Source organism: Schistocerca serialis, unplaced genomic scaffold (genome assembly GCF_023864345.2).
Source record: "Schistocerca serialis cubense isolate TAMUIC-IGC-003099 unplaced genomic scaffold, iqSchSeri2.2 HiC_scaffold_940, whole genome shotgun sequence".
Taxonomy (NCBI): Eukaryota; Metazoa; Arthropoda; class Insecta; order Orthoptera; family Acrididae; genus Schistocerca; species Schistocerca serialis.
Window position 1 is genome coordinate 52,012 of NW_026048563.1, and position 25,156 is coordinate 77,167.

The 25,156-nt window shown below is 53.4% G+C and overlaps 39 non-coding genes across 39 annotated transcripts; 32 read left to right on the forward strand and 7 right to left on the reverse strand.

Moving 5' to 3' along the window:
* Positions 1-146: 146 nt before the first annotated feature.
* On the reverse strand, positions 147-218 carry Trnag-ucc (transfer RNA glycine (anticodon UCC)). Its single transcript has one exon. It is a non-coding gene; the product is annotated as a tRNA-Gly (tRNA).
* A 980-nt stretch (positions 219-1,198) lies between these two features.
* On the forward strand, positions 1,199-1,271 carry Trnam-cau (transfer RNA methionine (anticodon CAU)). The gene has a single exon. It is a non-coding gene; the product is annotated as a tRNA-Met (tRNA).
* Positions 1,272-1,579: 308 nt separating this feature from the next.
* Trnae-uuc (transfer RNA glutamic acid (anticodon UUC)) lies at positions 1,580-1,651 on the forward strand. The gene has a single exon. It is a non-coding gene; the product is annotated as a tRNA-Glu (tRNA).
* A 296-nt stretch (positions 1,652-1,947) lies between these two features.
* On the forward strand, positions 1,948-2,020 carry Trnak-uuu (transfer RNA lysine (anticodon UUU)). The gene has a single exon. It is a non-coding gene; the product is annotated as a tRNA-Lys (tRNA).
* Positions 2,021-2,159: 139 nt separating this feature from the next.
* Positions 2,160-2,241, forward strand: Trnas-aga (transfer RNA serine (anticodon AGA)). The gene has a single exon. It is a non-coding gene; the product is annotated as a tRNA-Ser (tRNA).
* Positions 2,242-2,508: 267 nt separating this feature from the next.
* Positions 2,509-2,580, reverse strand: Trnag-ucc (transfer RNA glycine (anticodon UCC)). Its single transcript has one exon. It is a non-coding gene; the product is annotated as a tRNA-Gly (tRNA).
* A 980-nt stretch (positions 2,581-3,560) lies between these two features.
* Positions 3,561-3,633, forward strand: Trnam-cau (transfer RNA methionine (anticodon CAU)). Its single transcript has one exon. It is a non-coding gene; the product is annotated as a tRNA-Met (tRNA).
* Positions 3,634-3,941: 308 nt separating this feature from the next.
* Trnae-uuc (transfer RNA glutamic acid (anticodon UUC)) lies at positions 3,942-4,013 on the forward strand. The gene has a single exon. It is a non-coding gene; the product is annotated as a tRNA-Glu (tRNA).
* A 296-nt stretch (positions 4,014-4,309) lies between these two features.
* Positions 4,310-4,382, forward strand: Trnak-uuu (transfer RNA lysine (anticodon UUU)). Its single transcript has one exon. It is a non-coding gene; the product is annotated as a tRNA-Lys (tRNA).
* Positions 4,383-4,521: 139 nt separating this feature from the next.
* Positions 4,522-4,603, forward strand: Trnas-aga (transfer RNA serine (anticodon AGA)). The gene has a single exon. It is a non-coding gene; the product is annotated as a tRNA-Ser (tRNA).
* Positions 4,604-12,050: 7,447 nt separating this feature from the next.
* Trnam-cau (transfer RNA methionine (anticodon CAU)) lies at positions 12,051-12,123 on the forward strand. The gene has a single exon. It is a non-coding gene; the product is annotated as a tRNA-Met (tRNA).
* A 308-nt stretch (positions 12,124-12,431) lies between these two features.
* Positions 12,432-12,503, forward strand: Trnae-uuc (transfer RNA glutamic acid (anticodon UUC)). The gene has a single exon. It is a non-coding gene; the product is annotated as a tRNA-Glu (tRNA).
* Positions 12,504-12,799: 296 nt separating this feature from the next.
* Trnak-uuu (transfer RNA lysine (anticodon UUU)) lies at positions 12,800-12,872 on the forward strand. Its single transcript has one exon. It is a non-coding gene; the product is annotated as a tRNA-Lys (tRNA).
* A 139-nt stretch (positions 12,873-13,011) lies between these two features.
* Trnas-aga (transfer RNA serine (anticodon AGA)) lies at positions 13,012-13,093 on the forward strand. The gene has a single exon. It is a non-coding gene; the product is annotated as a tRNA-Ser (tRNA).
* Positions 13,094-13,360: 267 nt separating this feature from the next.
* Trnag-ucc (transfer RNA glycine (anticodon UCC)) lies at positions 13,361-13,432 on the reverse strand. The gene has a single exon. It is a non-coding gene; the product is annotated as a tRNA-Gly (tRNA).
* Positions 13,433-14,412: 980 nt separating this feature from the next.
* Positions 14,413-14,485, forward strand: Trnam-cau (transfer RNA methionine (anticodon CAU)). The gene has a single exon. It is a non-coding gene; the product is annotated as a tRNA-Met (tRNA).
* Positions 14,486-14,793: 308 nt separating this feature from the next.
* Trnae-uuc (transfer RNA glutamic acid (anticodon UUC)) lies at positions 14,794-14,865 on the forward strand. The gene has a single exon. It is a non-coding gene; the product is annotated as a tRNA-Glu (tRNA).
* Positions 14,866-15,161: 296 nt separating this feature from the next.
* On the forward strand, positions 15,162-15,234 carry Trnak-uuu (transfer RNA lysine (anticodon UUU)). Its single transcript has one exon. It is a non-coding gene; the product is annotated as a tRNA-Lys (tRNA).
* A 139-nt stretch (positions 15,235-15,373) lies between these two features.
* On the forward strand, positions 15,374-15,455 carry Trnas-aga (transfer RNA serine (anticodon AGA)). The gene has a single exon. It is a non-coding gene; the product is annotated as a tRNA-Ser (tRNA).
* A 267-nt stretch (positions 15,456-15,722) lies between these two features.
* Trnag-ucc (transfer RNA glycine (anticodon UCC)) lies at positions 15,723-15,794 on the reverse strand. Its single transcript has one exon. It is a non-coding gene; the product is annotated as a tRNA-Gly (tRNA).
* Positions 15,795-16,773: 979 nt separating this feature from the next.
* Positions 16,774-16,846, forward strand: Trnam-cau (transfer RNA methionine (anticodon CAU)). Its single transcript has one exon. It is a non-coding gene; the product is annotated as a tRNA-Met (tRNA).
* A 308-nt stretch (positions 16,847-17,154) lies between these two features.
* Trnae-uuc (transfer RNA glutamic acid (anticodon UUC)) lies at positions 17,155-17,226 on the forward strand. The gene has a single exon. It is a non-coding gene; the product is annotated as a tRNA-Glu (tRNA).
* A 296-nt stretch (positions 17,227-17,522) lies between these two features.
* Positions 17,523-17,595, forward strand: Trnak-uuu (transfer RNA lysine (anticodon UUU)). Its single transcript has one exon. It is a non-coding gene; the product is annotated as a tRNA-Lys (tRNA).
* Positions 17,596-17,734: 139 nt separating this feature from the next.
* Positions 17,735-17,816, forward strand: Trnas-aga (transfer RNA serine (anticodon AGA)). Its single transcript has one exon. It is a non-coding gene; the product is annotated as a tRNA-Ser (tRNA).
* Positions 17,817-18,083: 267 nt separating this feature from the next.
* Positions 18,084-18,155, reverse strand: Trnag-ucc (transfer RNA glycine (anticodon UCC)). Its single transcript has one exon. It is a non-coding gene; the product is annotated as a tRNA-Gly (tRNA).
* A 979-nt stretch (positions 18,156-19,134) lies between these two features.
* Positions 19,135-19,207, forward strand: Trnam-cau (transfer RNA methionine (anticodon CAU)). Its single transcript has one exon. It is a non-coding gene; the product is annotated as a tRNA-Met (tRNA).
* Positions 19,208-19,515: 308 nt separating this feature from the next.
* On the forward strand, positions 19,516-19,587 carry Trnae-uuc (transfer RNA glutamic acid (anticodon UUC)). The gene has a single exon. It is a non-coding gene; the product is annotated as a tRNA-Glu (tRNA).
* A 296-nt stretch (positions 19,588-19,883) lies between these two features.
* On the forward strand, positions 19,884-19,956 carry Trnak-uuu (transfer RNA lysine (anticodon UUU)). The gene has a single exon. It is a non-coding gene; the product is annotated as a tRNA-Lys (tRNA).
* Positions 19,957-20,095: 139 nt separating this feature from the next.
* Positions 20,096-20,177, forward strand: Trnas-aga (transfer RNA serine (anticodon AGA)). Its single transcript has one exon. It is a non-coding gene; the product is annotated as a tRNA-Ser (tRNA).
* Positions 20,178-20,444: 267 nt separating this feature from the next.
* Trnag-ucc (transfer RNA glycine (anticodon UCC)) lies at positions 20,445-20,516 on the reverse strand. Its single transcript has one exon. It is a non-coding gene; the product is annotated as a tRNA-Gly (tRNA).
* A 980-nt stretch (positions 20,517-21,496) lies between these two features.
* Trnam-cau (transfer RNA methionine (anticodon CAU)) lies at positions 21,497-21,570 on the forward strand. The gene has a single exon. It is a non-coding gene; the product is annotated as a tRNA-Met (tRNA).
* A 309-nt stretch (positions 21,571-21,879) lies between these two features.
* Trnae-uuc (transfer RNA glutamic acid (anticodon UUC)) lies at positions 21,880-21,951 on the forward strand. Its single transcript has one exon. It is a non-coding gene; the product is annotated as a tRNA-Glu (tRNA).
* A 301-nt stretch (positions 21,952-22,252) lies between these two features.
* Positions 22,253-22,325, forward strand: Trnak-uuu (transfer RNA lysine (anticodon UUU)). Its single transcript has one exon. It is a non-coding gene; the product is annotated as a tRNA-Lys (tRNA).
* Positions 22,326-22,464: 139 nt separating this feature from the next.
* On the forward strand, positions 22,465-22,546 carry Trnas-aga (transfer RNA serine (anticodon AGA)). Its single transcript has one exon. It is a non-coding gene; the product is annotated as a tRNA-Ser (tRNA).
* A 270-nt stretch (positions 22,547-22,816) lies between these two features.
* On the reverse strand, positions 22,817-22,890 carry Trnag-ucc (transfer RNA glycine (anticodon UCC)). The gene has a single exon. It is a non-coding gene; the product is annotated as a tRNA-Gly (tRNA).
* Positions 22,891-23,876: 986 nt separating this feature from the next.
* Trnam-cau (transfer RNA methionine (anticodon CAU)) lies at positions 23,877-23,949 on the forward strand. Its single transcript has one exon. It is a non-coding gene; the product is annotated as a tRNA-Met (tRNA).
* Positions 23,950-24,258: 309 nt separating this feature from the next.
* Trnae-uuc (transfer RNA glutamic acid (anticodon UUC)) lies at positions 24,259-24,330 on the forward strand. Its single transcript has one exon. It is a non-coding gene; the product is annotated as a tRNA-Glu (tRNA).
* A 297-nt stretch (positions 24,331-24,627) lies between these two features.
* Trnak-uuu (transfer RNA lysine (anticodon UUU)) lies at positions 24,628-24,700 on the forward strand. The gene has a single exon. It is a non-coding gene; the product is annotated as a tRNA-Lys (tRNA).
* A 140-nt stretch (positions 24,701-24,840) lies between these two features.
* Positions 24,841-24,924, forward strand: Trnas-aga (transfer RNA serine (anticodon AGA)). Its single transcript has one exon. It is a non-coding gene; the product is annotated as a tRNA-Ser (tRNA).
* The last annotated feature ends 232 nt before the right edge of the window (positions 24,925-25,156 follow it).

A 25,156-nucleotide genomic window follows, 5' to 3' on the forward strand; every position in this document is an offset into this window, starting at 1 on the left:
TTCCAAGCGTCAGCTTTCGCGTCAGCCGAGCAAAGTCGGGACAAGTCGGGACATACTACAGGATGGTCTGCGTGGAGCTACGACGAAAAAAACCTTCATTTAACAGCACGCGGCTCACATACTCATACGAAAAAACCAGCGCCACTTGCGGCGGCCGGGAATCGAACCCGGATCAACTGCTTGGAAGGCAACTATGCTCACCATTACACCACCACCGCACAGGCGCTGCTCGCAACGCCCCGCTGTGTCGGCTTCCTGCCCGCCAGCAGCGGCCCACGGTGATAGTAGCTGCAGGCGCTTTACGAGGTAGGAGGGTGCATCCACACGCATTCGGGTAGCGCCTCCACGCACGCTGCGTCTTTGGGCAAGACTAGCCGCCGCGGCCGCAAGGTTACTCACACGATAGAGATGAGCATTCGTTTTAAGGCAGTGTAGTGGAGCACTCCGCGTGTGTAGCACTTTTTTCGGTTGTATCCGACGTCGCTGGGTGGCAATCCCACTTTCCCCTGCAGAAAAGTACTCGGGAAGCACGGGCAGCTTGTCGAGCATCGGTGGTTCAATGGCATGTGCCTCAGCAGTGCAGTAGGCAGCGCGTAAGTCTCATAATCTTAAGGCTTGCCGGCACGATAGCTCAGCGTGTTCGGTCTGAGAGTTATCTGCCCTCTGTAATAAAAGACCGAGTCAACGATGAACATGAACGGGCGCCATCGGACGTCCGCCCCCAACAAATGCAACGAAAGAAATGAGAACAAAAAAAAAAAAAAATTGGTGAATGCTCGCTTAGCATGCGGACGGCCCGGGTTCGATTCCCGGCCGATGCATCGTTCTGCTGTTCTCGCTATAATGCTGCCGCGCCGATTCTTCGCCTGAGCTGCGTCAGCCTCAGGAATGTATAGCGGGATTCGCTGTGAGAAGAACCATACACGCAGCACGCAATAGACCGTACTTGAACGGTCGCGTGCTATTTCTGAACTCTGACGACGGCCTGGCCCAACAGGCCGCTGTGTTTAGGTGCCGCAAGGGCGATGTACTGTAACCTCGGGCAGTGCTGCGTTCCGTTGAAAAAGCTGCGGCAGCAGTTTAATCTAGCAAGTAGGGAAAGCACGTGTAGCAACACAACAGATTCTTGAGAAAGCGCAAACTGTCTATCTCTAATATGAGAGACTTACCAAGTTTCCTGTAACGTTACTTGCAACGTGCCTCGGTAGCGCAGTAGGTAGCGCGTAAGTCTCATAATCTTAAGGTCGTGAGTTCGATCCTCACCCGGGGCATTTAATTTGCTGTACATCAAGGCTGAATTAACGGCGTTGCTGTTGCTAGGGAACGAACTTAATTGTCGTTCGTTATCCACAAGGAGTCTACGCCCCAGCGTCAATATGTTTATTTCCAATTATGACAACGTACAACTTTGATCTTTCTCTTCCCTTGTTAGGAGTAAAATAATGAATAGTCAATTTCGAGCTGTGCGCCATGCCAGTCTGTAGGCGCAAATATGCTCGCAAACGGAGAACTGCACTGAGTCGAGATTCAGCACGAAATACGAGAGGAGACGGAGAAAACCTCACGCTTATCGAGCAAATCCGGTGTGGTCTAGTGGCTAGGATACCTGGCTTTCACCCAGGAGGCCCGGGTTCGATTCCCGGTACCGGAACGGAAGTTTTTGCGCACACAACGCTCCACGTTTTGGCCTTCGAACTGTCGTTTGTCGCCCACCTTCCGAAGCTTCGACCGAACGTAATCGGGGAAAACAGGCACATGATGCAATTACTGTCGGCACCGGAATAAAGGGAGAAGAGGCTCTGGTCCGCTGTTGGGCTGCTACCAGCGTCAGTGGGAAGTCGGTGAAGTCGCCAGTTGCGCCAGAAGCCAGAAATTACCGTAGTACGCCTACACACGCGTTCCAGTTATTTACATTGCTTGCAGCCGCTCCATCCACAACGAGCGTGAGCCCGGATAGCTCAGTCGGTAGAGCATTAGGCTTTTAACCTAAGGGTCCAGGGTTCAAGTCCCTGTCCGGGCGAAGATTTTAACGTTTCCGTAATGGCTCGTCTCGTAGCGATGGTAACCCTGCCGTAATCAGTGCACGGAGTTCGTTTCCTGTCAACATTCTGCGCAGACCGGTTTGATTCTTCACGATTCCAGGGAAACTTCAGTTACGAGCAGTCGTGGCCGAGTGGTTAAGGCGTCTGACTAGAAATCAGATTCCCTCTGGGAGCGTAGGTTCGAGTCCTACCGACTGCGTCGGTTTTTTTCTTTAAGAACAACGAGCAGAAAATTTCGCAGATTGCCTGTCGTTTTGGTACCTCTCCACACCTCGCCTCTCTCAGCCGTTTATAGTGCCTGTCCTTTTGATAAGGGCGAATTCCAAGCGTCAGCTTTCGCGTCAGCCGAGCAAAGTCGGGACAAGTCGGGACATACTACAGGATGGTCTGCGTGGAGCTACGACGAAAAAAACCTTCATTTAACAGCACGCGGCTCACATACTCATACGAAAAAACCAGCGCCACTTGCGGCGGCCGGGAATCGAACCCGGATCAACTGCTTGGAAGGCAACTATGCTCACCATTACACCACCACCGCACAGGCGCTGCTCGCAACGCCCCGCTGTGTCGGCTTCCTGCCCGCCAGCAGCGGCCCACGGTGATAGTAGCTGCAGGCGCTTTACGAGGTAGGAGGGTGCATCCACACGCATTCGGGTAGCGCCTCCACGCACGCTGCGTCTTTGGGCAAGACTAGCCGCCGCGGCCGCAAGGTTACTCACACGATAGAGATGAGCATTCGTTTTAAGGCAGTGTAGTGGAGCACTCCGCGTGTGTAGCACTTTTTTCGGTTGTATCCGACGTCGCTGGGTGGCAATCCCACTTTCCCCTGCAGAAAAGTACTCGGGAAGCACGGGCAGCTTGTCGAGCATCGGTGGTTCAATGGCATGTGCCTCAGCAGTGCAGTAGGCAGCGCGTAAGTCTCATAATCTTAAGGCTTGCCGGCACGATAGCTCAGCGTGTTCGGTCTGAGAGTTATCTGCCCTCTGTAATAAAAGACCGAGTCAACGATGAACATGAACGGGCGCCATCGGACGTCCGCCCCCAACAAATGCAACGAAAGAAATGAGAACAAAAAAAAAAAAAAATTGGTGAATGCTCGCTTAGCATGCGGACGGCCCGGGTTCGATTCCCGGCCGATGCATCGTTCTGCTGTTCTCGCTATAATGCTGCCGCGCCGATTCTTCGCCTGAGCTGCGTCAGCCTCAGGAATGTATAGCGGGATTCGCTGTGAGAAGAACCATACACGCAGCACGCAATAGACCGTACTTGAACGGTCGCGTGCTATTTCTGAACTCTGACGACGGCCTGGCCCAACAGGCCGCTGTGTTTAGGTGCCGCAAGGGCGATGTACTGTAACCTCGGGCAGTGCTGCGTTCCGTTGAAAAAGCTGCGGCAGCAGTTTAATCTAGCAAGTAGGGAAAGCACGTGTAGCAACACAACAGATTCTTGAGAAAGCGCAAACTGTCTATCTCTAATATGAGAGACTTACCAAGTTTCCTGTAACGTTACTTGCAACGTGCCTCGGTAGCGCAGTAGGTAGCGCGTAAGTCTCATAATCTTAAGGTCGTGAGTTCGATCCTCACCCGGGGCATTTAATTTGCTGTACATCAAGGCTGAATTAACGGCGTTGCTGTTGCTAGGGAACGAACTTAATTGTCGTTCGTTATCCACAAGGAGTCTACGCCCCAGCGTCAATATGTTTATTTCCAATTATGACAACGTACAACTTTGATCTTTCTCTTCCCTTGTTAGGAGTAAAATAATGAATAGTCAATTTCGAGCTGTGCGCCATGCCAGTCTGTAGGCGCAAATATGCTCGCAAACGGAGAACTGCACTGAGTCGAGATTCAGCACGAAATACGAGAGGAGACGGAGAAAACCTCACGCTTATCGAGCAAATCCGGTGTGGTCTAGTGGCTAGGATACCTGGCTTTCACCCAGGAGGCCCGGGTTCGATTCCCGGTACCGGAACGGAAGTTTTTGCGCACACAACGCTCCACGTTTTGGCCTTCGAACTGTCGTTTGTCGCCCACCTTCCGAAGCTTCGACCGAACGTAATCGGGGAAAACAGGCACATGATGCAATTACTGTCGGCACCGGAATAAAGGGAGAAGAGGCTCTGGTCCGCTGTTGGGCTGCTACCAGCGTCAGTGGGAAGTCGGTGAAGTCGCCAGTTGCGCCAGAAGCCAGAAATTACCGTAGTACGCCTACACACGCGTTCCAGTTATTTACATTGCTTGCAGCCGCTCCATCCACAACGAGCGTGAGCCCGGATAGCTCAGTCGGTAGAGCATTAGGCTTTTAACCTAAGGGTCCAGGGTTCAAGTCCCTGTCCGGGCGAAGATTTTAACGTTTCCGTAATGGCTCGTCTCGTAGCGATGGTAACCCTGCCGTAATCAGTGCACGGAGTTCGTTTCCTGTCAACATTCTGCGCAGACCGGTTTGATTCTTCACGATTCCAGGGAAACTTCAGTTACGAGCAGTCGTGGCCGAGTGGTTAAGGCGTCTGACTAGAAATCAGATTCCCTCTGGGAGCGTAGGTTCGAGTCCTACCGACTGCGTCGGTTTTTTTCTTTAAGAACAACGAGCAGAAAATTTCGCAGATTGCCTGTCGTTTTGGTACCTCTCCACACCTCGCCTCTCTCAGCCGTTTATAGTGCCTGTCCTTTTGATAAGGGCGAATTCCAAGCGTCAGCTTTCGCGTCAGCCGAGCAAAGTCGGGACAAGTCGGGACATACTACAGGATGGTCTGCGTGGAGCTACGACGAAAAAAACCTTCATTTAACAGCACGCGGCTCACATACTCATACGAAAAAACCAGCGCCACTTGCGGCGGCCGGGAATCGAACCCGGATCAACTGCTTGGAAGGCAACTATGCTCACCATTACACCCCCCTGCGGGTTCGGGGGTTAGAATCGGCCCGCGGTATTCCTGCCTGTCGTAAGAGGCGACTAAAAGGAGTCTCCAACGTTTCGGCCTTATGTGATGGTCCCCTCTCGGGTTTGACCTCCATCTATCCAAATTATTCCGAAGAGCGAGTCAATTGGGGAAGGGCACCTTACATGGTGCACTGTATCCTTCGTGCAATTAGACCTATTGCCGTCTTTCTCGTCGTTGCGATGGTGTCCCGCTCGTTTTCGATCTCATGGGCGATTACCACGCTGCACTCTGCAGTGTTTCTTTTAACTGTGACGACGACCTTGGCCATTTTTGCACCTAAGATCCAGCACGGTAGCCAGTCCGTTGTGGTGGGGTCGCCATGTACCCTCTTGGTTGTAGCCCCCTGACAACACAGGGATCGCTCTACTGATGCCTGCGCCGTTCACTCCCCACGTATGCCAAGGAGTAGATGCCCATCTCCCTGGGGCATCGGGACTCCCGGCAATGGCCATCCTGCCAGGTGGCCTTTGCTGTGGCTGGGTGGCGCCCGTGGGGAGGGCCCTTGGTCGGAGTAGGTGGCATCAGGGCGGATGACCCGCAATGACGCGTGGTACATCATCTGTCGCTGGCGGCCAGCCGCCAGCAGTCTCTAAGCGTTCTCGGGCTCAATTTAATGCTGAAAAGTACAATCCGAAAACGTTCCCCTCTCTGGCCACGCCGTGGGAGGAACGTAAATCTCAGGATGGCAGTAGCACTTATTCGCCCCGATTCTTAGTTTGTACGAGAGCTGATGGAGAGTCTTTTCTCTCAACAAAGCCTCAGTTCTTCGTCGAGCATTTAGAGGACAAGTTTGGGGAGGTGGAGGGCTTGTCAAAAATGCGCTCTGGATCGGTCCTGATCCAAACGGCATCCTCTGCCCAGTCACGACGGTTACTTGCTTGTGATAAGTTGGGGGATGTTGCTGTTACGATCACACCGCATAAGAGTTTAAATATGGTCCAGGGAGTTATTTACCATAAGGACCTTCTTTTGCAGTCTGATGACGAGCTGCGCGCCAACTTAGAGCGCAGAGGTGTACATTTCGTCCGGCGCGTTCATCGGGGTCCGAAGGAAAATCAGATAGCTACCGGTGCCTTCATCTTGGCCTTCGAGGGTGATACGTTACCGGAAAAGGTCAAGGTGATGGTCTACCGATGTGACGTCAGGCCCTATATTCCTCCCCCGATGCGGTGCTTCAAGTGCTGGAAGTTTGGCCATATGTCTTCCCGCTGCACTTCCAGCCTCACATGTCGAGATTGCGGACGCCCGTCTCATCCCGATACTCCATGTGCCCCGCCTCCCATCTGTGTCAACTGCGGGGAGCACCATCCACCTTGCTCGCCAGACTGCAGAATCTTCCAGAAAGAACGCAAAATCATGGAATATAAGACCCTGGACCGACTGACTTATACTGAAGCCAAGCGGAAATACGACCGATTACATCCCGTGCGAATGACGTCATCCTACGCCGCCGCTACGACACCTGTGCCCGCCCCATCAGTTTCACGACTTCCAGCCAGCTCGATAACCAGTAAGACTCCTCCTGCCCCCTTGCCAGTGGGGGGCTCTACCCACCGGGTTGCTCCTGCGCCACCTACCTCAGGGGCAACACCATCCCCCCCATCAGGGACGTCCGTCCCTGCTTCTAAGCCGGAGAAGTGTCCAACTTCTTCGGCTTCTCACGCTCGCAAGGGGTCCCTCGGGTCCCTCCCTTCCCAGGTTTCCACCAGTGGGAAGGCTGACGACCGCCAGTGGCGTAAGTGCCCGCAATCAGCTGGTCGACGGGCTTCACGATCCTCCTCAGTCCCGGAGACTGAATCGGTGAAGACCTCCCAGCCAGTTAAACCCAAGGAGCAGCGTGAGAAATCAAAGAAGAAGAGCTCTAAGCCCAAGGAACTCGCGGTGGCAGCCACCCCACCGCCACCTTACAGCTCTGCGTCTGAGGACGAGGTGGAGATCCTGGCGTCCGCTGAGGACCTAGAACTCGCCGGTCCCTCAGACGCCATGGATAACACTAGCACGGGTGCTCCATCGGAGGCAGCAGGTGACCCAGCGGCGTAATCTGCCTTCCCCGTCCTGTCACGCCTTTCTCGGCCATGGACAATACAATCCTCCAGTGGATCTGCAGCGGTTTCTTCCACCATTTAGCTGAGCTCCGCCAACTTCTCAGCCTTCGCCCTTTCTTCTGCATTGCTCTCCAGGAAACTTGGTTTCCGGCGATGCGAACCCCCGCCCTCCGTGGCTATCGGGGTTATTACAAGAACCGAGCAGCTTATGAAAGGGTGTCTGGTGGCGTCTGCATTTATGTCCTTCACACTCTGCACAGCGAATCTGTCCCTCTCCAGACGCCTTTAGAGGCTGTCGCTGTACGCGTGTGGACGCCACAGGCTGTTACCGTCTGCAGTCTTTACATTCCACCGGATGGTGATGTCTCGCAGCATGTCCTGGCTGCACTGGTCGCCCAATTGCCGCCACCTTTCTTGCTATTGGGCGACTTCAACGCTCATAACCCTCTGTGGGGTGGGTCAGTGGCAACAGGTCGAGGCGCCATCATTGAGCATTTATTGTCGCAGCTCGATCTCTCGCTGTTAAATGATGGTGCCTTCACACACTTCAGTGTGGCGCATGGCACCTACTCCGCCATTGACCTTTCAATCTGTAGCCATGGCCTCTTACCGTCTGTCCAATGGAGTGTGCATGACGACCTGTGTGGTAGTGACCATTTTCCGATCTTTTTGTCACTACCACAGCGCCACTCTTCTGGGCGCCCTAGCAGATGGGCTATGAATAAGGCTGACTGGGACTTGTTCTCCTCCACTGCCGCTTTTGAGCCTCTCTCTACCGATGACATTGATGCGGTGGTTCAATCGGTCACCACCGGCATCGTTACTGCCGCCGAATCTGCCATTCCCCATTCCTGTGGGTCCCCTCGGCGGAAGGCTGTGCCTTGGTGGTCGCCTGAGATCGCTGAAGCGATTAAAGATCGCCGGCGGGCGCTCCAGCGTCACAAGCGCCACCCCTCCCTCGACCACCTTATCGCCTTCAAACGGCTGCGTGCGCGGGCCCGCCTCCTTATCCGCCAAGGCAAGAAGGAGTGCTGGGAGCGGTATGTGTCCACCATTGGCCTCCATGTCACTCCCTCGCAGGTCTGGGCCAAGATTCGACGCGTCTACGGCTATCGGCCACCTGCCAGCGTCCCTGCGCTCTCACTGAATGGAGCAGTTTGTACTGACTCCGACGTCATTGCCAATCGCTTAGCAGAGCATTTTGGTATGAGTTCCGCTTCTGCGAATTACCCCCAGGCCTTCCGCTCCATTAAAGAGCGGATGGAACGTCGGAGCCTTTCGTTTCGCACCAACCACCCAGAATCTTACAATGCTCCATTTAGTGAGTGGGAATTTCGCAGTGCCCTCGCTGCTTGCCCTGATACCGCTCCTGGGCCAGATGGCATCCACTGTCAGATGCTGAAACACCTTTCAGTGGACTGCCAGCGGCGCCTTCTCGATCTTTACAACCGTCTTTGGGTCGAGGGGGAGTTTCCGTCGCAGTGGCGGGAAGGCATTGTCATCCCCGTTTTGAAGCCTGGAAAGAACCCTCTGGAGGTGGACAGCTACCGTCCCATTAGCCTCACCAACGTTCTTTGCAAGTTGCTTGAACGGATGGTGAGCCGGCGCTTGCATTGGGTACTGGAGTCTCGGGGCCTTCTGGCTCCATCTCAGGGTGGGTTCCGTAAAGGCCGCTCCGCCGCCGACAATCTGGTGAGCCTGGAGTCGGCCATCCGTACTGCCTTTTCCCGCCGTCAGCACCTGGTCGCTGTCTTTTTCGACATGCGGAAGGCGTACGATACGACATGGCGTCATCACATTCTTTCTACGCTTCATGGATGGGGTCTTCGGGGTCCTCTGCCGATTTTTATCCGCAATTTTCTGTCGTGTCGTACCTTCCGCGTGCAAGTCGCGGCCTCGTATAGTTCCTCCCACGCCCAGGAGAACGGTGTGCCACAGGGCTCTGTTTTAAGTGTCTGTCTGTTTTTAATAGCCATTAACGGGCTTGCTGCGGCCGTGGGACATTCTGTCTCCGCTTCCCTGTATGCTGACGACTTCTGCCTTTATTACAGCTCTACTGGCATTGCAGCTGTTGAACGTCAGCTACAGGGCGCTATCCGTAAGGCGCAGTCTTGGGCTGTAGCGCATGGGTTTCAGTTTTCGGCAGCCAAGACCTGCGTTATGCATTTCTGCCGGCGCCGAACAGTCCATCCTGAGCCGCGGCTTTATCTTGCCGACGAACTCCTTGCTGTGGTGGAGACCCACAGGTTTTTGGGGGTGGTTTTCGATGCCCGGTTGACTTGGCTGCCTCATATCCGGCAGCTTAAACAGACGTGTTGGCGGCATCTAAACGCTCTGAGATGCTTGAGCAACACCCGCTGGGGCGCCGACCGCTCTACACTGTTGCGGCTCTACCAGGCGTTAATCCAGTCCCGTCTGGATTATGGGAGCCTGGCTTATGGCTCTGCATCCCCATCTGCGTTACGGGTGCTGGACCCGATTCTCCACAGCGGGATACGCCTTGCCACTGGTGCTTTCCGCACCAGCCCTGTGGACAGCGTACTAGTGGAGGCAGGTGTACCTCCACTGCGGTTCCGACGCCAACGTTTGCTGGCCGCTTATGCTGCCCATGTACTAAGCTCGCCCGGGCATCCAAACTATCGCCTCCTGTTCCCGCGGTCGGTCGTCCGTATGCCAGAACGTCGGCCGCGGTCTGGTTGTACAATAGCGGTCCGCGTCAAAGAGCTTCTCTCTGGGCTCCAGGGTTTCACTGTTCCACCTCCTTTCCGGGCTACTTTGCCTACACCCCCATGGTGTGTTCGTCGCCCTAGCCTTCGGCTCGACTTGGCACAGGGCCCTAAGGACTCAGTCCCTCCTGAGGCCTTCCGCCGCCGCTTTTATTCCATCCTGGCCACGTATCAGGGCTCTGGTGTTGTTTACACTGACGGTTCGATGGTTGCTGGTCGTGTCGGATATGCGCTCACTCTAGGGGACCATTCCGAACAACGTTCCTTGCCGGATGGCTGCAGCGTTTACACTGCTGAACTGGTCGCCATCCTTCGTGCCCTAGAGTATATCCGCTCCTGCTCAGGTGAGTCCTTCGTTATCTGTAGCGATTCCCTGAGCGGTTTACGAGCTCTCGACCAGTGTTTCCCTCGTTCTCGTCTGGTGATGGCTATCCACGAGTCTCTGCATACTCTCGCCTGTTGCGGCCGCTCTGTGGTCTTTGTGTGGACCCCCGGTCATGTCGGTATCCCGGGTAACGAACATGTTGACCGCCTGGCGAAAGAGGCCACCAGCAAGCCATCTGTGGACGTTGGCCTCCCAGAGACTGATTTGCGGGCAGTCTTCCGCCGCAAAATCTTGGCGCTATGGGACGCTGAATGGCGGGAACTGACAATGTGCAATAAACTCCGTGCTGTCAAGGAGACGACGGCTGTGTGGCGGTCATCCCTGCGAGCCACTCGCAGGGACTCAGTAGTTCTTTGCCGGCTCCGCATTGGCCACTCCCGGCTGACACACAGTTATCTACTGCGCCGGGAGGACCCTCCTCTATGTCGCTGTGGGGCAGCTTTGACAGTGGCCCACATTTTGCTGGCCTGCCCCCTTTCAGCTGTGGTCAGGCAGACATTTGCGCTGCCTGCTACGCTCCCTGCCCTTTTAACAGACGACTCCACTATGGCTGACTCAGTTTTACGTTTTATTCGGGCAGGGGGATTTTATCATTTACTCTGAGTGTTTCTGTTTTCTTTTAATGATTTGTGTTGATTCTGGCCTTTGGCCTATGGTTTTACACTGATTTTTTAATGTGTTTCTCAGTGGTTGGCCTTTCCTTTTTATGTCTATGGTCGGCCAACCACCGTCACACTCTGTGTGGTTTTAGTTTGTTTTGTCTTGTCTTTGTCTCAGTATCTCTTGTTCTGTGTCGTCTGTGATCTCTTCTGTTCCTTGTTTTTATTCTCTGTGGGTGTTCTTTGTCTTTGGAAAAAGGGACCGATGACCATGGCAGTCTGGTCCCTTTAATCCCCCAAACCAACCAACCTCACCATTACACCACCACCGCACAGGCGCTGCTCGCAACGCCCCGCTGTGTCGGCTTCCTGCCCGCCAGCAGCGGCCCACGGTGATAGTAGCTGCAGGCGCTTTACGAGGTAGGAGGGTGCATCCACACGCATTCGGGTAGCGCCTCCACGCACGCTGCGTCTTTGGGCAAGACTAGCCGCCGCGGCCGCAAGGTTACTCACACGATAGAGATGAGCATTCGTTTTAAGGCAGTGTAGTGGAGCACTCCGCGTGTGTAGCACTTTTTTCGGTTGTATCCGACGTCGCTGGGTGGCAATCCCACTTTCCCCTGCAGAAAAGTACTCGGGAAGCACGGGCAGCTTGTCGAGCATCGGTGGTTCAATGGCATGTGCCTCAGCAGTGCAGTAGGCAGCGCGTAAGTCTCATAATCTTAAGGCTTGCCGGCACGATAGCTCAGCGTGTTCGGTCTGAGAGTTATCTGCCCTCTGTAATAAAAGACCGAGTCAACGATGAACATGAACGGGCGCCATCGGACGTCCGCCCCCAACAAATGCAACGAAAGAAATGAGAACAAAAAAAAAAAAAAATTGGTGAATGCTCGCTTAGCATGCGGACGGCCCGGGTTCGATTCCCGGCCGATGCATCGTTCTGCTGTTCTCGCTATAATGCTGCCGCGCCGATTCTTCGCCTGAGCTGCGTCAGCCTCAGGAATGTATAGCGGGATTCGCTGTGAGAAGAACCATACACGCAGCACGCAATAGACCGTACTTGAACGGTCGCGTGCTATTTCTGAACTCTGACGACGGCCTGGCCCAACAGGCCGCTGTGTTTAGGTGCCGCAAGGGCGATGTACTGTAACCTCGGGCAGTGCTGCGTTCCGTTGAAAAAGCTGCGGCAGCAGTTTAATCTAGCAAGTAGGGAAAGCACGTGTAGCAACACAACAGATTCTTGAGAAAGCGCAAACTGTCTATCTCTAATATGAGAGACTTACCAAGTTTCCTGTAACGTTACTTGCAACGTGCCTCGGTAGCGCAGTAGGTAGCGCGTAAGTCTCATAATCTTAAGGTCGTGAGTTCGATCCTCACCCGGGGCATTTAATTTGCTGTACATCAAGGCTGAATTAACGGCGTTGCTGTTGCTAGGGAACGAACTTAATTGTCGTTCGTTATCCACAAGGAGTCTACGCCCCAGCGTCAATATGTTTATTTCCAATTATGACAACGTACAACTTTGATCTTTCTCTTCCCTTGTTAGGAGTAAAATAATGAATAGTCAATTTCGAGCTGTGCGCCATGCCAGTCTGTAGGCGCAAATATGCTCGCAAACGGAGAACTGCACTGAGTCGAGATTCAGCACGAAATACGAGAGGAGACGGAGAAAACCTCACGCTTATCGAGCAAATCCGGTGTGGTCTAGTGGCTAGGATACCTGGCTTTCACCCAGGAGGCCCGGGTTCGATTCCCGGTACCGGAACGGAAGTTTTTGCGCACACAACGCTCCACGTTTTGGCCTTCGAACTGTCGTTTGTCGCCCACCTTCCGAAGCTTCGACCGAACGTAATCGGGGAAAACAGGCACATGATGCAATTACTGTCGGCACCGGAATAAAGGGAGAAGAGGCTCTGGTCCGCTGTTGGGCTGCTACCAGCGTCAGTGGGAAGTCGGTGAAGTCGCCAGTTGCGCCAGAAGCCAGAAATTACCGTAGTACGCCTACACACGCGTTCCAGTTATTTACATTGCTTGCAGCCGCTCCATCCACAACGAGCGTGAGCCCGGATAGCTCAGTCGGTAGAGCATTAGGCTTTTAACCTAAGGGTCCAGGGTTCAAGTCCCTGTCCGGGCGAAGATTTTAACGTTTCCGTAATGGCTCGTCTCGTAGCGATGGTAACCCTGCCGTAATCAGTGCACGGAGTTCGTTTCCTGTCAACATTCTGCGCAGACCGGTTTGATTCTTCACGATTCCAGGGAAACTTCAGTTACGAGCAGTCGTGGCCGAGTGGTTAAGGCGTCTGACTAGAAATCAGATTCCCTCTGGGAGCGTAGGTTCGAGTCCTACCGACTGCGTCGGTTTTTTTCTTTAAGAACAACGAGCAGAAAATTTCGCAGATTGCCTGTCGTTTTGGTACCTCTCCACACCTCGCCTCTCTCAGCCGTTTATAGTGCCTGTCCTTTTGATAAGGGCGAATTCCAAGCGTCAGCTTTCGCGTCAGCCGAGCAAAGTCGGGACAAGTCGGGACATACTACAGGATGGTCTGCGTGGAGCTACGACGAAAAAAACCTTCATTTAACAGCACGCGGCTCACATACTCATACGAAAAAACCAGCGCCACTTGCGGCGGCCGGGAATCGAACCCGGATCAACTGCTTGGAAGGCAACTATGCTCACCATTACACCACCACCGCACAGGCGCTGCTCGCAACGCCCCGCTGTGTCGGCTTCCTGCCCGCCAGCAGCGGCCCACGGTGATAGTAGCTGCAGGCGCTTTACGAGGTAGGAGGGTGCATCCACACGCATTCGGGTAGCGCCTCCACGCACGCTGCGTCTTTGGGCAAGACTAGCCGCCGCGGCCGCAAGGTTACTCACACGATAGAGATGAGCATTCGTTTTAAGGCAGTGTAGTGGAGCACTCCGCGTGTGTAGCACTTTTTTCGGTTGTATCCGACGTCGCTGGGTGGCAATCCCACTTTCCCCTGCAGAAAAGTACTCGGGAAGCACGGGCAGCTTGTCGAGCATCGGTGGTTCAATGGCATGTGCCTCAGCAGTGCAGTAGGCAGCGCGTAAGTCTCATAATCTTAAGGCTTGCCGGCACGATAGCTCAGCGTGTTCGGTCTGAGAGTTATCTGCCCTCTGTAATAAAAGACCGAGTCAACGATGAACATGAACGGGCGCCATCGGACGTCCGCCCCCAACAAATGCAACGAAAGAAATGAGAACAAAAAAAAAAAAAAATTGGTGAATGCTCGCTTAGCATGCGGACGGCCCGGGTTCGATTCCCGGCCGATGCATCGTTCTGCTGTTCTCGCTATAATGCTGCCGCGCCGATTCTTCGCCTGAGCTGCGTCAGCCTCAGGAATATATAGCGGGATTCGCTGTGAGAAGAACCATACACGCAGCACGCAATAGACCGTACTTGAACGGTCGCGTGCTATTTCTGAACTCTGACGACGGCCTGGCCCAACAGGCCGCTGTGTTTAGGTGCCGCAAGGGCGATGTACTGTAACCTCGGGCAGTGCTGCGTTCCGTTGAAAAAGCTGCGGCAGCAGTTTAATCTAGCAAGTAGGGAAAGCACGTGTAGCAACACAACAGATTCTTGAGAAAGCGCAAACTGTCTATCTCTAATATGAGAGACTTACCAAGTTTCCTGTAACGTTACTTGCAACGTGCCTCGGTAGCGCAGTAGGTAGCGCGTAAGTCTCATAATCTTAAGGTCGTGAGTTCGATCCTCACCCGGGGCATTTAATTTGCTGTACATCAAGGCTGAATTAACGGCGTTGCTGTTGCTAGGGAACGAACTTAATTGTCGTTCGTTATCCACAAGGAGTCTACGCCCCAGCGTCAATATGTTTATTTCCAATTATGACAACGTACAACTTTGATCTTTCTCTTCCCTTGTTAGGAGTAAAATAATGAATAGTCAATTTCGAGCTGTGCGCCATGCCAGTCTGTAGGCGCAAATATGCTCGCAAACGGAGAACTGCACTGAGTCGAGATTCAGCACGAAATACGAGAGGAGACGGAGAAAACCTCACGCTTATCGAGCAAATCCGGTGTGGTCTAGTGGCTAGGATACCTGGCTTTCACCCAGGAGGCCCGGGTTCGATTCCCGGTACCGGAACGGAAGTTTTTGCGCACACAACGCTCCACGTTTTGGCCTTCGAACTGTCGTTTGTCGCCCACCTTCCGAAGCTTCGACCGAACGTAATCGGGGAAAACAGGCACATGATGCAATTACTGTCGGCACCGGAATAAAGGGAGAAGAGGCTCTGGTCCGCTGTTGGGCTGCTACCAGCGTCAGTGGGAAGTCGGTGAAGTCGCCAGTTGCGCCAGAAGCCAGAAATTACCGTAGTACGCCTACACACGCGTTCCAGTTATTTACATTGCTTGCAGCCGCTCCATCCACAACGAGCGTGAGCCCGGATAGCTCAGTCGGTAGAGCATTAGGCTTTTAACCTAAGGGTCCAGGGTTCAAGTCCCTGTCCGGGCGAAGATTTTAACGTTTCCGTAATGGCTCGTCTCGTAGCGATGGTAACCCTGCCGTAATCAGTGCACGGAGTTCGTTTCCTGTCAACATTCTGCGCAGACCGGTTTGATTCTTCACGATTCCAGGGAAACTTCAGTTACGAGCAGTCGTGGCCGAGTGGTTAAGGCGTCTGACTAGAAATCAGATTCCCTCTGGGAGCGTAGGTTCGAGTCCTACCGACTGCGTCGGTTTTTTTCTTTAAGAACAACGAGCAGAAAATTTCGCAGATTGCCTGTCGTTTTGGTACCTCTCCACACCTCGCCTCTCTCAGCCGTTTATAGTGCCTGTCCTTTTGATAAGGGCGAATTCCAAGCGTCAGCTTTCGCGTCAGCCGAGCAAAGTCGGGACAAGTCGGGACATACTACAGGATGGTCTGCGTGGAGCTACGACGAAAAAAACCTTCATTTAACAGCACGCGGCTCACATACTCATACGAAAAAACCAGCGCCACTTGCGGCGGCCGGGAATCGAACCCGGATCAACTGCTTGGAAGGCAACTATGCTCACCATTACACCACCACCGCACAGGCGCTGCTCGCAACGCCCCGCTGTGTCGGCTTCCTGCCCGCCAGCAGCGGCCCACGGTGATAGTAGCTGCAGGCGCTTTACGAGGTAGGAGGGTGCATCCACACGCATTCGGGTAGCGCCTCCACGCACGCTGCGTCTTTGGGCAAGACTAGCCGCCGCGGCCGCAAGGTTACTCACACGATAGAGATGAGCATTCGTTTTAAGGCAGTGTAGTGGAGCACTCCGCGTGTGTAGCACTTTTTTCGGTTGTATCCGACGTCGCTGGGTGGCAATCCCACTTTCCCCTGCAGAAAAGTACTCGGGAAGCACGGGCAGCTTGTCGAGCATCGGTGGTTCAATGGCATGTGCCTCAGCAGTGCAGTAGGCAGCGCGTAAGTCTCATAATCTTAAGGCTTGCCGGCACGCTAGCTCAGCGTGTTCGGTCTGAGAGTTATCTGCCCTCTGTAATAAAAGACCGAGTCAACGATGAACATGAACGGGCGCCATCGGACGTCCGCCCCCAACAAATGCAACGAAAGAAATGAGAACAAAAAAAAAAAAAATTGGTGAATGCTCGCTTAGCATGCGGACGGCCCGGGTTCGATTCCCGGCCGATGCATCGTTCTGCTGTTCTCGCTATAATGCTGCCGCGCCGATTCTTCGCCTGAGCTGCGTCAGCCTCAGGAATGTATAGCGGGATTCGCTGTGAGAAGAACCATACACGCAGCACGCAATAGACCGTACTTGAACGGTCGCGTGCTATTTCTGAACTCTGACGACGGCCTGGCCCAACAGGCCGCTGTGTTTAGGTGCCGCAAGGGCGATGTACTGTAACCTCGGGCAGTGCTGCGTTCCGTTGAAAAAGCTGCGGCAGCAGTTTAATCTAGCAAGTAGGGAAAGCACGTGTAGCAACACAACAGATTCTTGAGAAAGCGCAAACTGTCTATCTCTAATATGAGAGACTTACCAAGTTTCCTGTAACGTTACTTGCAACGTGCCTCGGTAGCGCAGTAGGTAGCGCGTAAGTCTCATAATCTTAAGGTCGTGAGTTCGATCCTCACCCGGGGCATTTAATTTGCTGTACATCAAGGCTGAATTAACGGCGTTGCTGTTGCTAGGGAACGAACTTAATTGTCGTTCGTTATCCACAAGGAGTCTACGCCCCAGCGTCAATATGTTTATTTCCAATTATGACAACGTACAACTTTGATCTTTCTCTTCCCTTGTTAGGAGTAAAATAATGAATAGTCAATTTCGAGCTGTGCGCCATGCCAGTCTGTAGGCGCAAATATGCTCGCAAACGGAGAACTGCACTGAGTCGAGATTCAGCACGAAATACGAGAGGAGACGGAGAAAACCTCACGCTTATCGAGCAAATCCGGTGTGGTCTAGTGGCTAGGATACCTGGCTTTCACCCAGGAGGCCCGGGTTCGATTCCCGGTACCGGAACGGAAGTTTTTGCGCACACAACGCTCCACGTTTTGGCCTTCGAACTGTCGTTTGTCGCCCACCTTCCGAAGCTTCGACCGAACGTAATCGGGGAAAACAGGCACATGATGCAATTACTGTCGGCACCGGAATAAAGGGAGAAGAGGCTCTGGTCCGCTGTTGGGCTGCTACCAGCGTCAGTGGGAAGTCGGTGAAGTCGCCAGTTGCGCCAGAAGCCAGAAATTACCGTAGTACGCCTACACACGCGTTCCAGTTATTTACATTGCTTGCAGCCGCTCCATCCACAACGAGCGTGAGCCCGGATAGCTCAGTCGGTAGAGCATTAGGCTTTTAACCTAAGGGTCCAGGGTTCAAGTCCCTGTCCGGGCGAAGATTTTAACGTTTCCGTAATGGCTCGTCTCGTAGCGATGGTAACCCTGCCGTAATCAGTGCACGGAGTTCGTTTCCTGTCAACATTCTGCGCAGACCGGTTTGATTCTTCACGATTCCAGGGAAACTTCAGTTACGAGCAGTCGTGGCCGAGTGGTTAAGGCGTCTGACTAGAAATCAGATTCCCTCTGGGAGCGTAGGTTCGAGTCCTACCGACTGCGTCGGTTTTTTTCTTTAAGAACAACGAGCAGAAAATTTCGCAGATTGCCTGTCGTTTTGGTACCTCTCCACACCTCGCCTCTCTCAGCCGTTTATAGTGCCTGTCCTTTTGATAAGGGCGAATTCCAAGCGTCAGCTTTCGCGTCAGCCGAGCAAAGTCGGGACAAGTCGGGACATACTACAGGATGGTCTGCGTGGAGCTACGACGAAAAAAACCTTCATTTAACAGCACGCGGCTCACATACTCATACGAAAAAACCAGCGCCACTTGCGGCGGCCGGGAATCGAACCCGGATCAACTGCTTGGAAGGCAACTATGCTCACCATTACACCACCACCGCACAGGCGCTGCTCGCAACGCCCCGCTGTGTCGGCTTCCTGCCCGCCAGCAGCGGCCCACGGTGATAGTAGCTGCAGGCGCTTTACGAGGTAGGAGGGTGCATCCACACGCATTCGGGTAGCGCCTCCACGCACGCTGCGTCTTTGGGCAAGACTAGCCGCCGCGGCCGCAAGGTTACTCACACGATAGAGATGAGCATTCGTTTTAAGGCAGTGTAGTGGAGCACTCCGCGTGTGTAGCACTTTTTTCGGTTGTATCCGACGTCGCTGGGTGGCAATCCCACTTTCCCCTGCAGAAAAGTACTCGGGAAGCACGGGCAGCTTGTCGAGCATCGGTGGTTCAATGGCATGTGCCTCAGCAGTGCAGTAGGCAGCGCGTAAGTCTCATAATCTTAAGGCTTGCCGGCACGATAGCTCAGCGTGTTCGGTCTGAGAGTTATCTGCCCTCTGTAATAAAAGACCGAGTCAACGATGAACATGAACGGGCGCCATCGGACGTCCGCCCCCAACAAATGCAACGAAAGAAATGAGAACAAAAAAAAAAAAAATTGGTGAATGCTCGCTTAGCATGCGGACGGCCCGGGTTCGATTCCCGGCCGATGCATCGTTCTGCTGTTCTCGCTATAATGCTGCCGCGCCGATTCTTCGCCTGAGCTGCGTCAGCCTCAGGAATGTATAGCGGGATTCGCTGTGAGAAGAACCATACACGCAGCACGCAATAGACCGTACTTGAACGGTCGCGTGCTATTTCTGAACTCTGACGACGGCCTGGCCCAACAGGCCGCTGTGTTTAGGTGCCGCAAGGGCGATGTACTGTAACCTCGGGCAGTGCTGCGTTCCGTTGAAAAAGCTGCGGCAGCAGTTTAATCTAGCAAGTAGGGAAAGCACGTGTAGCAACACAACAGATTCTTGAGAAAGCGCAAACTGTCTATCTCTAATATGAGAGACTTACCAAGTTTCCTGTAACGTTACTTGCAACGTGCCTCGGTAGCGCAGTAGGTAGCGCGTAAGTCTCATAATCTTAAGGTCGTGAGTTCGATCCTCACCCGGGGCATTTAATTTGCTGTACATCAAGGCTGAATTAACGGCGTTGCTGTTGCTAGGGAACGAACTTAATTGTCGTTCGTTATCCACAAGGAGTCTACGCCCCAGCGTCAATATGTTTATTTCCAATTATGACAACGTACAACTTTGATCTTTCTCTTCCCTTGTTAGGAGTAAAATAATGAATAGTCAATTTCGAGCTGTGCGCCATGCCAGTCTGTAGGCGCAAATATGCTCGCAAACGGAGAACTGCACTGAGTCGAGATTCAGCACGAAATACGAGAGGAGACGGAGAAAACCTCACGCTTATCGAGCAAATCCGGTGTGGTCTAGTGGCTAGGATACCTGGCTTTCACCCAGGAGGCCCGGGTTCGATTCCCGGTACCGGAACGGAAGTTTTTGCGCACACAACGCTCCACGTTTTGGCCTTCGAACTGTCGTTTGTCGCCCACCTTCCGAAGCTTCGACCGAACGTAATCGGGGAAAACAGGCACATGATGCAATTACTGTCGGCACCGGAATAAAGGGAGAAGAGGCTCTGGTCCGCTGTTGGGCTGCTACCAGCGTCAGTGGGAAGTCGGTGAAGTCGCCAGTTGCGCCAGAAGCCAGAAATTACCGTAGTACGCCTACACACGCGTTCCAGTTATTTACATTGCTTGCAGCCGCTCCATCCACAACGAGCGTGAGCCCGGATAGCTCAGTCGGTAGAGCATTAGGCTTTTAACCTAAGGGTCCAGGGTTCAAGTCCCTGTCCGGGCGAAGATTTTAACGTTTCCGTAATGGCTCGTCTCGTAGCGATGGTAACCCTGCCGTAATCAGTGCACGGAGTTCGTTTCCTGTCAACATTCTGCGCAGACCGGTTTGATTCTTCACGATTCCAGGGAAACTTCAGTTACGAGCAGTCGTGGCCGAGTGGTTAAGGCGTCTGACTAGAAATCAGATTCCCTCTGGGAGCGTAGGTTCGAGTCCTACCGACTGCGTCGGTTTTTTTCTTTAAGAACAACGAGCAGAAAATTTCGCAGATTGCCTGTCGTTTTGGTACCTCTCCACACCTCGCCTCTCTCAGCCGTTTATAGTGCCTGTCCTTTTGATAAGGGCGAATTCCAAGCGTCAGCTTTCGCGTCAGCCGAGCAAAGTCGGGACAAGTCGGGACATACTACAGGATGGTCTGCGTGGAGCTACGACGAAAAAAACCTTCATTTAACAGCACGCGGCTCACATACTCATACGAAAAAACCAGCGCCACTTGCGGCGGCCGGGAATCGAACCCGGATCAACTGCTTGGAAGGCAACTATGCTCACCATTACACCACCACCGCACAGGCGCTGCTCGCAACGCCCCGCTGTGTCGGCTTCCTGCCCGCCAGCAGCGGCCCACGGTGATAGTAGCTGCAGGCGCTTTACGAGGTAGGAGGGTGCATCCACACGCATTCGGGTAGCGCCTCCACGCACGCTGCGTCTTTGGGCAAGACTAGCCGCCGCGGCCGCAAGGTTACTCACACGATAGAGATGAGCATTCGTTTTAAGGCAGTGTAGTGGAGCACTCCGCGTGTGTAGCACTTTTTTCGGTTGTATCCGACGTCGCTGGGTGGCAATCCCACTTTCCCCTGCAGAAAAGTACTCGGGAAGCACGGGCAGCTTGTCGAGCATCGGTGGTTCAATGGCATGTGCCTCAGCAGTGCAGTAGGCAGCGCGTAAGTCTCATAATCTTAAGGCTTGCCGGCACGCTAGCTCAGCGTGTTCGGTCTGAGAGTTATCTGCCCTCTGTAATAAAAGACCGAGTCAACGATGAACATGAACGGGCGCCATCGGACGTCCGCCCCCAACAAATGCAACGAAAGAAATGAGAACAAAAAAAAAAAAAATTGGTGAATGCTCGCTTAGCATGCGGACGGCCCGGGTTCGATTCCCGGCCGATGCATCGTTCTGCTGTTCTCGCTATAATGCTGCCGCGCCGATTCTTCGCCTGAGCTGCGTCAGCCTCAGGAATGTATAGCGGGATTCGCTGTGAGAAGAACCATACACGCAGCACGCAATAGACCGTACTTGAACGGTCGCGTGCTATTTCTGAACTCTGACGACGGCCTGGCCCAACAGGCCGCTGTGTTTAGGTGCCGCAAGGGCGATGTACTGTAACCTCGGGCAGTGCTGCGTTCCGTTGAAAAAGCTGCGGCAGCAGTTTAATCTAGCAAGTAGGGGAAAGCACGTGTAGCAACACAACAGATTCTTGAGAAAGCGCAAACTGTCTATCTCTAATATGAGAGACTTACCAAGTTTCCTGTAACGTTACTTGCAACGTGCCTCGGGTAGCGCAGTAGGTAGCGCGTAAGTCTCATAATCTTAAGGTCGTGAGTTCGATCCTCACCCGGGGCATTTAATTTGCTGTACATCAAGGCTGAATTAACGGCGTTGCTGTTGCTAGGGAACGAACTTAATTGTCGTTCGTTATCCACAAGGAGTCTACGCCCCCAGCGTCAATATGTTTATTTCCAATTATGACAACGTACAACTTTGATCTTTCTCTTCCCTTGTTAGGAGTAAAATAATGAATAGTCAATTTCGAGCTGTGCGCCATGCCAGTCTGTAGGCGCAAATATGCTCGCAAACGGAGAACTGCACTGAGTCGAGATTCAGCACGAAATACGAGAGGAGACGGAGAAAACCTCACGCTTATCGAGCAAATCCGGTGTGGTCTAGTGGCTAGGATACCTGGCTTTCACCCAGGAGGCCCGGGTTCGATTCCCGGTACCGGAACGGAAGTTTTTGCGCACACAACGCTCCCACGTTTTTGGCCTTCGAACTGTCGTTTGGTCGCCCACCTTCCGAAGGCTTCGACCGAACGTAATCGGGGAAAACAGGCACATGATGCAATTACTGTCGGCACCGGAATAAAGGGAGAAGAGGCTCTGGTCCGCTGTTGGGCTGCTACCAGCGTCAGTGGGAAGTCGGTGAAGTCGCCAGTTGCGCCAGAAGCCAGAAATTACCGTAGTACGCCTACACACGCGTTCCAGTTATTTACATTGCTTGCAGCCGCTCACATCCACAACGAGCGTGAGCCCGGATAGCTCAGTCGGTAGAGCATTAGGCTTTTAACCTAAGGGTCCAGGGTTCAAGTCCCTGTCCGGGCGAAGATTTTAACGTTTCCGTAATGGCTCGTCTCGTAGCGATGGTAACCCTGCCGTAATCAGTGCACGGAGTTCGTTTCCTGTCAACATTCTGCGCAGACCGGTTTGATTCTTCACGATTCCAGGGAAACTTCAGTTACGAGCAGTCGTGGCCGAGTGGTTAAGGCGTCTGACTAGAAATCAGATTCCCTCTGGGAGCGTAGGTTCGAGTCCTACCGACTGCGTCGGTTTTTTTCTTTAAGAACAACGAGCAGAAAATTTCGCAGATTGCCTGTCGTTTTTGTACCTCTCCACACACCTCGCCTCTCTCAGCCGTTTATAGTGCCTGTCCTTTTGATAAGGGCGAATTCCAAGCGTCAGCTTTCGCGTCAGCCGAGCAAAGTCGGGACAAGTCGGGACATACTACAGGATGGTCTGCGTGGAGCTACGACGAAAAAAACCTTCATTTAACAGCACGCGGCTCACATACTCATACGAAAAACACCAGCGCCACTTGCGGCGGCCGGGAATCGAACCCGGATCAACTGCTTGGAAGGCAACTATGCTCACCATTACACACCACCACCGCACAGGCGCTGCTCGCAACGCCCCGCTGTGTCGGCTTCCTGCCCGCCAGCAGCGGCCCACGGTGATAGTAGCTGCAGGCGCTTTACGAGGTAGGAGGGTGCATCCACACGCATTCGGGTAGCGCCTCCACGCACGCTGCGTCTTTGGGCAAGGACTAGCCGCCGCGGCCGCAAGGTTACTCACACGATAGAGATGAGCATTCTTCGTTTTAAGGCAGTGTAGTGGAGCACTCCGCGTGTGTAGCACTTTTTTCGGTTGTATCCGACGTCGCTGGGTGGCAATCCCACTTTCCCCCTGCAGAAAAGTACTCGGGAAGCACGGGCAGCTTGTCGAGCATCGGTGGTTCAATGGCATGTGCCTCAGCAGTGCAGTAGGCCAGCGCGTAAGTCTCATAATCTTAAGGCTTGCCGGCACGATAGCTCAGCGTGTTCGGTCTGAGAGGTTATCTGCCCTCTGTAATAAAAGACCGAGTCAACGATGAACATGAACGGGCGCCATCGGACGTCCGCCCCCAACAAATGCAACGAAAGAAATGAGAAACAAAAAAAAAAAATTGGTGAATGCTCGCTTAGCATGCGGACGGCCCGGGTTCGATTCCCGGCCGATGCATCGTTCTGCTGTTCTCGCTATAATGCTGCCGCGCCGATTCTTCGCCTGAGCTGCGTCAGCCTCAGGAATGTATAGCGGGATTCGCTGTGAGAAGAACCATACACGCAGCACGCAATAGACCGTACTTGAACGGTCGCGTGCTATTTCTGAACTCTGACGACGGCCTGGCCCAACAGGCCGCTGTGTTTAGGTGCCGCAAGGGCGATGTACTGTAACCTCGGGCAGTGCTGCGTTCCGTTGAAAAAGCTGCGGCAGCAGTTTAATCTAGCAAGTAGGGAAAGCACGTGTAGCAACACAACAGATTCTTGAGAAAGCGCAAACTGTCTATCTCTAATATGAAGAGACTTACCAAGTTTCCTGTAACGTTACTTGCAACGTGCCTCGGTAGCGCAGTAGGTAGCGCGTAAGTCTCATAATCTTAAGGTCGTGAGTTCGATCCTCACCCGGGGCATTTAATTTGCTGTACATCAAGGCTGAATTAACGGCGTTGCTGTTGCTAGGGAACGAACTTAATTGTCGTTCGTTATCCACAAGGAGTCTACGCCCCAGCGTCAATATGTTTATTTCCAATTATGACAACGTACAACTTTGATCTTTCTCTTCCCTTGTTAGGAGTAAAATAATGAATAGTCAATTTCGAGCTGTGCGCCATGCCAGTCTGTAGGCGCAAATATGCTCGCAAACGGAGAACTGCACTGAGTCGAGATTCAGCACGAAATACGAGAGGAGACGGGAGAAAACCTCACGCTTATCGAGCAAATCCGGTGTGGTCTAGTGGCTAGGATACCTGGCTTTCACCCAGGAGGCCCGGGTTCGATTCCCGGTACCGGAACGGAAGTTTTTGCGCACACAACGCTCCACGGTTTGGCCTTCGAACTGTCGTTTGGTCGCCCACCTTCCGAAGCTTCGACCGAACGTAATCGGGAAAAACAGGCACATGATGCAATTACTGTCGGCACCGGAATAAAGGGAGAAGAGGCTCTGGTCCGCTGTTGGGCTGCTACCAGCGTCAGTGGGAAGTCGGTGAAGTCGCCAGTTGCGCCAGAAGCCAGAAATTACCGTAGTACGCCTACACACGCGTTCCAGTTATTTACATTGCTTGCAGCCGCTCATCCCACAACGAGCGTGAGCCCGGATAGCTCAGTCGGTAGAGCATTAGGCTTTTAACCTAAGGGTCCAGGGTTCAAGTCCCTGTCCGGGCGAAGATTTTAACGTTTCCGTAATGGCTCGTCTCGTAGCGATGGTAACCCCTGCCGTAATCAGTGCACGGAGTTCGTTTCCTGTCAACATTCTGCGCAGACCGGTTTGATTCTTCACGATTCCAGGGAAACTTCAGTTACGAGCAGTCGTGGCCCGAGTGGTTAAGGCGTCTGACTAGAAATCAGATTCCCTCTGGGAGCGTAGCGTTCGAGTCCTACCGACTGCGTCGGTTTTTTCTTTAAGAACAACGAGCAGAAAATTTCGCAGATTGCCTGTCGTTTTGGTACCTCTCCACACCTCGCCTCTCTCAGCCGTTTATAGTGCCTGTCCTTTTGATAAGGGCGAATTCCAAGCGTCAGCTTTCGCGTCAGCCGAGCAAAGTCGGGACAAGTCGGGACATACTACAGGATGGTCTGCGTGGAGCTACGACGAAAAAAACCTTCATTTAACAGCACGCG